Here is a 10,469-nt window from a genome sequence, read left to right on the forward strand (position 1 = left end):
ACTTTTAAAATGCCACGTACTAAAAGGCATATGTTTTTAGAAGGGTAGATACAAGAACTAAGAAAGAGTAACTGACTATGCCAATCAAAAATTTCCCAGGGACAAGATTGCCACAGGAGGCTGATCCTTGTATAGCTTGCTCCTGGGTTGTTAAAGACAACACAACAGCAACAACATCATCGTCAACAAAACCACCACCACCACCACCACCACCACCACCACCACCACCACCACAACAACAACAACAACTACAGCAACATACTGCTAATGGCTCTGTATTGAGAATATAGCAAACTACAAAAGAACAATTTTACGGAGGAAACAGTGGCGGGATAGATTTCAAGGTGGGCAGGGTAAATCTGTAGTAATGGAGTAGATACTATAGCAACAGGGCCAAAAGAAAAGTAGCAAATGAAACCAAAACAATTGCAGTTCTTGAAACGGGGCTTATCTCTGTCTTTCAGGGGATGTCCTTTGATGGATTTCTGATTGAGGAGTTTTTAGGGCTTTTAGCAGCTCTGTCTTTGAGCTGTTCCCCAGGCTAGGCAGCCTAAGATAGGCAACGCTCTACCTTTATTCTCACTGTTCACGTCCTTTTAGTCTAAGTGGGGTAAGCTGTTATCCTCGCAAGGTGTCAGTCATGTCAAAAGCTCCTTGACAGGGCTCATCTATCAGCGTTGATTTTGCTGTTACAGTTTATAGAAGTGTTCTAGATAGCCACATGCTACACATTTTATCTGGATGTCGGAGTTGAAGTTACGGATGCAGAAGTGCTCCCTGACCTTCAGGTGAGGACTGTTGATGTTATGTTTTGTTACTGGGTCATGCAGGGGGAAGTTTCCAAAGCTGGAGGGGTAGCAATAGGTCCGTTGGCTTTTGGGGAATTCTCATTAATAATTGATTACTACACAAGATCATTTAGTAAGGAGCCCTGGGTTATTGATTAAGGCACAGAATGAAACCCTACTTGGACTATTTATAGTCACTGTAATGGGACCTTTATCAGGTAACCTTGGATGGCATCAGTCTTCGGAGCTGAAGGGCAGCTCCTTGTTCTTTGGAGCCACAAGGAAAGGGAAGCTTTTGTTCCAGTGCTCCGGTTCCCATGGTTGTGGCAAGCACTGTCCCTTTAGAATCTTCCTTCTTCTACCTGGCATTTCTCTGATGGGTGGGCTATTAATCTTTCCAGGCCGTGTACTATCCCAGAGTTAAGGTTATCGGTTCAGCCCAGTCTCGTTTCTGTAATTATTTTCCCCAGGCCCTCTTGGATTTTTCTACTTCACTTTTGCTGTGTAGAGAGACTATCTTGTGTGTTGTATGGATGCATCACCTGTCAATTGAAAAAAAAAACTTATGGCCTATAGGAAAGGGTAGAATAGATGGTGGGACATCTGGGAGGCAGAAAGAATTCTGGAATAGAGCTAGGTGTAGGGGATTCACCAGATGTGACAAGATGGATGCATGGTGCCTGAGCATAGGTAATCAGCCACATGGCAGAATGTAGGTTAAAATAAATGGGTTATTTTAAGTTATGATCCAGTCAGAGAAGAGCCTTAGCTATATGGCCAAGGTATTTGTAAATATATTTTTAGTCTGAGTCTTATATCTGGGAGCATGAGGCTGGAAGGGAGAACCAGGCCAAACTTCTATGATGCTGTTAGGAACCCCTAACCCTAAATGTAAAAGTTAACTTGGAGTGTCTACAGATCCACGGCCTCCTTCTGTATGTCCTCCCACTGTCTGGAGAGGACTGACGGATGAAATAAGTGTTCAGCCATAATGTGACCTTAAGAAAAATGTTAATAACCATCAATCATGGTAAACTTCAGCTTGTGTGCACCATTATTAACTTTTATTTCTTTTGTCTCTTCATGACCTTTGTGGACTTTTTGTAAAATGCTGAAGTTTTTAATATAAAAATAAGCTTTAAATATAAGAAAGTAAGGTTTTGTCCTCATTTTTAAATATTTCCATTTTGGAATAACCTTTGACGCTAGTGCAAAACTACCATCTAAAATCCTTTCTCATATGAAAATGTTTTAAAATTTAATTATGATCAGATATATGTGCTATATAATTTTTATAATGCTTTAATATCTTGATTAAAATATTTTAAATTATGTATACGCAAGTATGTCTTCACTGGTGGTGGTAGGGATGTGCACATTAGTGTGGCTTTCCATGGAGGCCAGAAGAGGGTGTTGGGTCCCCTATACCTTGACTTACAGGGGATTCATAGTTTCCCAACATGGGTGCTAAAACCTGAACCTGGGTTCTCTGTCAAAGCAGTACATGTCCTTAACTGCTGAACCATCTCTCTAACCCCTGTCTTGAGTTTCTTAACTTATTTTTCTTAAAACCATTTAACGAAGATATATATTTCAAAGGAAACCATCAAAGATATAACTGAAAGAAAGAATACATGGACATTGCACTTTATTTTATTTTTTAAAAAAGATTTATTTATTTATTATATGTAAGTACACTGTAACTGTCTTTCAGACACACCAGAAGAGGGCATCAGATCTCATTACAGATGGTTGTGAGCCACCATGTGGCTGCTGGGATTTGAACTCAGGACCTCCAGAAGAGCAGTCAGAGCTCTTAACGGCTGAGCCATCTCTCCAGCCTAACATTGTACTTTAAATATCTATTAGTTTTAAACATATGCAAAACTTGTAAATAATCTGGAGATATCTGTTTTTCTCTGACTAAGAAATTTAAATCCAATTTGGAAGAGGTTTATGTTTTGTTATCACAGGTATTAAGAACTGTCTTTGTTAAAGGACTGACTCCTCATTTGGACCTGCAAGGGGAAGAAAAAGCACAATGAACTGCAGACAAGAACAAGGTAGACTATTGGCTTAAATCTATGATCACTTTGACTCCATAAACAGCAAAAATTCCCAGGATAGATTATTCCTCATCTGGGCAATGCCTTATCATGTAGAGGGACGACTCTGTCCTGAGAACCAGTTGCAAGTTTTCCCCTTCCATTCCTGGGGGTGTGGACCATTCACCTTTCACCAGGCCTCTTGAATTTTTACACACTAGACTGGCCATGGTGGGTGTTTGGTGAGGTCAAGAGTCCAGTGTTTGCATTTGAAACAGGTCTGAATCTCTGAGGCTTATTGAGGGACCCTGTTAGTGTTACCTATAAGAACAGATGCAACCTCTGGAATCTTTCTCTCCTTTTCTCTACCTCTTTCTGTCATCCTTCAGATCTGGGTTGTTGAGTATCAAGTGTTCAGCAGCTGAGTCGGGAGTCTGGTATCCCATCTGTTGCTTCTAAACTCTTCTATGGACATCAGGGGATGACCGGCTAATGAAATTCTGGCTCTGAAAAGGTTGTCTTTTGGGAGATGAGAGATCCAGGTTGGTGAATTTCCTCAAAGCCTCAATTATTCTGTTGAGACACTGGCCAAGGTTTTCCTTCTTTTCTGAGTAATCTTCCTGATCTTATTATAATTAGAAGGCTCCTTGGTGTAGTGTTTACCTTTTCAGTACTGCAGTGAGACTTTACCACCGGAGACACCATGATCACAGCAACTCTTATAAAAGGAAGCATTTATCGGAGCTTGCTTAGAGTTTCAGAGGTTTAGTCAATTATTAGCATGGCAGGAAGCACAGTAGCACAGACAGGCATGGTTCTGGAGAAGTAGCTGAGAGTCCTACACCCTCATACGTCTACATGCCAAGGACCAGCCTTGGAGAGGGGTTCTGAGAGAAGTCAAATTGTAGATCTCAGCCGATGACCTGTGTTCTGCTTGATCTAGCTTTTACAGGCTCCTCATTGCCATGTTCTGCTTCCTCTCTGGAGATCTCTGTCTAGATTCTGCTTGCTTGCTATTCTGAGATCTCTCTGTCCACGTCTTGCTTGCTTGTGTCAGTTCTCCGAGCAGTTCTCTCTTTTTATCCTAAAGAAATTCTCTGGATAGCTCATCTCCTGCAGAACACAGGTCCAGTCTTTGACTTTTCATATCAATCCAGTCATTTACTCTAGTTTTCCTTTTGATTATCTTATGAATCAGCATCCCATGACCCTAACCCTTTGATTCTGAGGAGACAGCAAGCATACATTTTTTTTCTTAACATTGCAAAAGACTTCAGAGTCTGTCTGCCTTTGTTAAGCACAGACGATAAGCTAGTTGGCTGGGACCCAGTCCTGAAATTGCCATTTCTACCACATCTGGGCCAAACCTTGCTGTGTCCCAGGCTGACCCTGGAGTCAGGAATCTGCCCTAGGCTGACCTTGAACTCAGGAATCTGCCTGCCTTTGTATTTTTCTGACAAGCTGGCTCACAGTGTAGCTACCTTTGCTCTCTTAGATCCATGAAGCCCCTCATAATTCATATTGCATCCTTATATTTTAGTTTAGCAATAATACATATTTTGAACTCATATACTTAGAGCTCTTTCCTATAGTCTTAAGAGCTGTCTTGAAGGTCCCAGTGTCTATTATTTTCCTGAGACATTAACTTCATCTCTTGGACTCTGCTCTCTCTAATTCTCATGGAGAATTTAGATCTCATTAACATTTACAGTAAAGAAATTGCTCAGAGGAATGTGAAATATGTACATTATTATACAAATAAGCCTTACTCCCATAGCAGCCATTGATGCTCATGGAAGCTCATACCAGTCCTATGGGCAGAAACCATGTCACTCTGTCCCCACCAGGGTCACATGGGGCTCAGCAGCCACATCCATAGGCAGTAGGGAAAGAGGAAGCCCCTGGGCCTGGTTTGGACTTTTGAAATCTCGAAGTCCATGCCCAGTGACACACTTCCAACATAGCTCTGCCACGTAGTCCTTCTCAAGTGGTGCCACTCCCTGATCTAAGCAGTCAAATATATGAACCTATGAGGCTATTCCTAGTTAAACTACCAGAGAAAGCATCTTGGAATCCTTTCAGTTATGGTTTTAAACTATCTATGGGCTGGGGAGATGGCTCAGTCGGTAAAGTGTTCATCTTGCAACCACGAGAACATTAATCCAATCCCCAGAACCTACATTCAAAAGGCTGGGTATGATGGCTTGTTCTTGTAATCCCAGAGCCAGGGAGGGAAACAGGCAGATAGATCCCTGTCTCTCATGCTAGGCAAAGGCAAGCTCCAGGCCAGTGAACAATCCTGTCTCAAAAAAGAAAACCAACTAACCAAACAAAAAAAGACACCTGCCTGGCGGTGGTGGCGCACACCTTTAATCCCAGCACTTGGGAGGCAGAGGCAGGAGGCCAGCCTGGTCTACAGAATGAATTCCAGGACAGCCAGGACTACACAGAGAAACCCTGTCTTGAAAAAAAACCAAACTAACCAACCAAACAAAAGACACCTGAAGAACAATACCTAAGGTTGACCCTCTGGTATTTACACACATGTACTTATGCACCTGCATGCACATATGCACATGCAAACACAGAAGCATATGTAAATAGATACAAGAAAAAACTTGCATCATAGACATTTATGTCAAAAGCACATTTCCTAGCCGGATACCCATATGTAGAAGAATGAGCTAGATCCCTGTATCTGATCCTACACAGAAAAATTAACTGCAAAGGCTTCAGTGACATTAGTGAAGGACTGGAAACACTGTTAGGGGGGAAAGGCTTCAAGCTATAGTCATATGTGGGGACTTTCTGAATAGGATTATAGATGTTCAGAAAATAATGTTAATGATAAGCAAATAGGACTCATTAATAGGATTCATTAAATTACAAGGCTTTGGTACAGCCGGGAAAACAATTAAGCAAAGAGACAGCCCACAGAATGGAAGAAAAATACTTGCTTAGCTATACATATGATAGGATTAATATCTAGAATATACAATGAACCAAAAAAAACTGAGCAAGAAGTCCAGAAATCCTATTAATAAATGGGTTCACAATGATGATTTACACATGACCAATAAACATAAAAAATGTTCAACTTCACTAGCCACCAGTGAAATGCAATAAAAACTTTGTTGAGATTCCATCTTACTCAAGTCAGAATGGTAGCATTTATTTATTTATTTATTTATTTATTTATTTAAACAGGGCTTTTCTGGCTTAGCTGCTCTGGAATTCACTCTGTATACCAGGCTGGCCTCAAATTCAGAGCTCTCTCTGCCTTTGTCTCCTGAGGGGTTCCCACCTCTTTAGGGAAACATAGCAAGAAACACTGATGATTTGGACAAAAGGGCCTTCCACACTTCTGATGAGGAATGTAAACCAACCCAATGCTACAGAAATCAGTCTGGAGGTTTCCCAAAAAGCTCACATAAGCCTCCCACATGCCAGCTGTATGTATTGTTGGAAGCCTGCCTGGCCTGGAATGGACTGAAGTGGGACACAATGTCAAATGTAGGTCAAAAGGTTGATGATCACCTGCCCTTTAACTCTTTCAGACTCCTTTGTGCTAAAAACTTAACTCTTTATTACTTATGCTTAAGTAAACACTAATATTTGGCAATTAACACATGCTACTTAGCAGTGGGAAATTAGGTATTGGATTTTATGCTAGTATGCCTTTTTCTGGCCAGGCAGCCCTTCACTGGCCAGACTGATTAACTCTTGGTAAACCAGAGAGGAAGAAAGGAAAAGAATTAAGGTGCTTTATACAGGCAAACATGCACAGACACATATACATTCATACACCCACACTCTGGCCACATCTGATCATCTGTTTCAACCAACTCTGCAAGTATTCACACAAGTTTACATACATTCACATATACCTACATATGTACATATAAACAAACAGGCATGTAAGTATATAAATTTGGATGGATGGATGGATGGATGGATGGATGGATGGATGGATGATGGTTGCATCAGAGTCCCCCAAGCCCCCAAATCACACAGTCTTTATTTCTTTTCTCTGGCTTTTTAAATACCTTCTTAGGCAAAAGTTCTTTAGAAAATTACATCATAGATACAATGTACACAAAATAGGAGTTACAGAAGAATATCAATAACAAGTTCAAACCAGGGTTTCATTCTATATGCTTATTATAAGTTCAAAGCAACAGTTTCACATGGCTTTGCCTTATCATAATGCACACCTGTGGCTTTATCCTTGGACCTAAATGTTTTTCCTTGAACACAAATTTGTCCCAAGTCTATTTCTCTTTTTAGTAAGCTCATTGCATTTCTTATTATGCAGTCTTTACTTACTATTATGGGGAGCGGGCACACTCTATTATTGATTCTAACTTTATTATATCTTTTTAGAAAAACAGCTAAGACCATCTCTTAAAACTTTCTTCCTAAAATTATTTGAATCAAATCAGAAATTCTATAAAATCATTAATTCATCTGAACAGCATGAATTCATGAAAGTTCATATTTATGTTGATCTGTAGGAAATCTGCTCAATAAGTGGGCTAATGCCTTTTATTAAATTATATTAATTATATTAATTGAATAAAGACAGGAAAGGCGTATCAGCTTCAAGAAATCATCCTGAGATGAAGTCTCTTTGGGACCATGCTCAGAGCTCACCCATCTTAGTCTGTGTGAAAAGGTGGGCCTATCCTAGAATGTGCTTGACACTAAATTTTCTTTTGTATTGCAATACAAAATATGAAAAGAAACTTTGTATTTGGCCATTGACTGTCCAATATCCTCTGATTTCAGAAGATTTATCTGGATCAGCCATCTGTACGATATCTATATCTTATGGTGAGCTTACTGGGGATTTTAGCCACATCTGCAAACTTTCCTTCATAGAAAATTTCCTGGTTTAGTGTGTGATTGAATAGCCAGAAGGTAAGAATCTGGGGGGAGGGTGTCTTTAAAATTCTGCTTACCACAGCAAATAAATAGACGTGTTTGTTGTGGATTGCTGTTTGTATTTTCTGCTCCCTCAAGAGGGGTGCCCCAACGAGGAGTAGATCACGTACTCTGCTGAGGTCAGGTGAAATCTTAATTGGTCAGATAAGGCTAGAGCCTAAGATTGGGCAGTGGAAGGAAAGGGTGGAACTAAAAGTTTTAGAGAGGGGAAAGAGGAAGAAGAAAGATAGATGAGATGGAAGGCGGAAGAAGATGGATGAAGAAGATGAACGAGAACCACTTGGCCTGAAGGAGCCGAAAGTAGCTAGGGATTTCATAGCGGGCAACAGAGTAGTGACGTGATATATTTGTCTAATCTAAGTGTAATTATATTATTGAGTTGTGTGTTCTTTGCACAGGCATTTGGGGGTTGAAGATTTACCGTTATAAATCTGGCTGGTATAATATAAGTCTCTAGTGTTGTCATTCACAGGGCTAAGGGGATCTGAGAGAGCAGTAACTGGCTTTCTGCGGACCAGCCACAGGGGTGGACGGCCTGGGAAGTTCCCGAAGCAGCTGCAGGCAGGCATTTCAGGAAAGGCTAGTTCTGTCAGCTTACCAAGTGGAGACCAACAGAGCTAGCTTGGGAGTGCGTTTTTGACCAGAGCAGCTTGGCAGCAGGCTGGCCTCAGGAATCAGGGCATGATGGCCTCTTGGGTCTGGCCATGGGGTGGGCGAGGCCACTGATGCCAGCGATTAGCCAGATTTAGTGTGGTTCATTTTTCAAAACTACATGTGACATGTTTTTATGTAAAATATTGACATTTTACATGAAATGATCCAATAAATAGACTGGAAAAGTAAGAATATATATTATAACTCCTACAGAAACAACTAAAATGTATAACACATAGGGATGTAGTTTTAAAGAAAAGAGAATTAAAAACAATTTAATTAATTCAAAGGAAAGCAAGAAAGGAGAAGCAGAGGAACATTAGCCAGAGAAGACAGCAGAGGACACTTAGAAGTGATGAAATGGTATTTTGAAATAAAATGAATACATAATGAACCTAACAACAGACGAATTCCCAACATCATCCATAACAAGCCTTAAAAGAGTACACAGTACGTTATTTCATGCATATGAATTAATAAGGTAATCTGTGGTAGATGAAACAATAGTTACTGCCTGTCCAGAAGGTGGGCGGGGTGTACTAGCAAGGCTATCTAAACATTTCCCAGGGTGATGGTCACAGTGAGCATCTTCATTTGAGTTTGGGTTACATATGTGTATGCAGCTGTCAGCTGACGTCAAATGGCATACTTATGGTTCATGCATTTATTTGTATACATCTTATCTTGAAAGAAATGGTTTTCAGATTTGTAACTTTTTAGTTCATAAAATCACATCCATCACAGATTCTCTTAAATTATAATCATCTATATATGGATTTTAATTATTTACTTATGACTAAAGGAGGCAAACTATATGGTTTGGGAATATATAGTTGAAGTGAACTCTTATAGCAGCTAAGTCAAACCTTCACAAAGCCACTTCTCTATAAACAGGCAATTTATATTTTGTTTCAGTAACAAATAGATTTTGTTTCAGTAACAAATACATTTTGTTTCAGAAGACAAATGGTTAAAATCTGAAATATTTATGGTGAAGTCTATTGATGTCTACAACTTTTTTTTTCATAGAACAAGGTGACTCATATAGTCAAGGAACAGATATGTGCTGTAAAATTATTTTGACTTGTTTTTATACTTGGAAACTTATACAATGAAAAGTCTGATAAAATTAAGGTGATATAAAACATTTTCAGCTAAATGACAGCTGAGAGAATTCACTGATAATGTTTTAGCACTATAAGAAATGCTAAAGGAAGATTTCAAACCAAAGGAAAAATGTTATCACATGGAAATCTAGGTATTAAAATAAAAGCAAAGAAAACCAATGATATGAAGTTGAAAATGCTGCTTTATATTCTCTAATGCTAGTTAGCTTGTTAAAGTAAAGCAGGTGATAATATATTGGGATTTAAACATATATAGAAGTAAAATAAAGAGCAATAGTACATTGTAGTATGAAGCTAATTCAAGGCAGGATGTGATATATATACACACATTTTAGTTATCAGAGTAAACTATAAACCAGAAACAGAGTTATAGCTAAAAGGATAGTAAAATACATAGAATTTAGAACCAATCAGATGAAGAGAAATAAAAGGAATAAATAACAGAGAAGTAGAAAATAAGAATTATATTAAATATAAATAGACCAAACATGCTATTTAAAAGTCAGAGACTGTTATACTGAATAAGAAAGCAGTGTTAAGCTTTGGAGATGGGTTGGAGATAGCTCAGCAGTTAAGAGCACTGACTGCTCTTCCAGAAGTCCTGAGTTCAATTCCCAGCAACCACATGGTGGCTCACAACCATCTATAATGGGATCCGTTGCACTCTTCTGGTGTGTCTGAAGACAGCAACAGTGTACTCACAGACATTAAATGAATAAATAGATCTTAAAAAAAAAGATAGCAGTGCTAAATCTTATGTTTAAAAGATACACACTTGAAATACAGATAAAATCTAACAAAATGGTTGAGGAATAACAATATACATGTGAAAACACTTAACATTAGAAAACTGGCTTTGGGTATATTGAAAACCACTTAAGAGGCATCATTAGAGATAAGAGAGTAATATT

The sequence above is a fragment of the Mastomys coucha genome, unplaced genomic scaffold (assembly GCF_008632895.1).
Source record: "Mastomys coucha isolate ucsf_1 unplaced genomic scaffold, UCSF_Mcou_1 pScaffold23, whole genome shotgun sequence".
Taxonomy (NCBI): domain Eukaryota; kingdom Metazoa; phylum Chordata; class Mammalia; order Rodentia; family Muridae; genus Mastomys; species Mastomys coucha.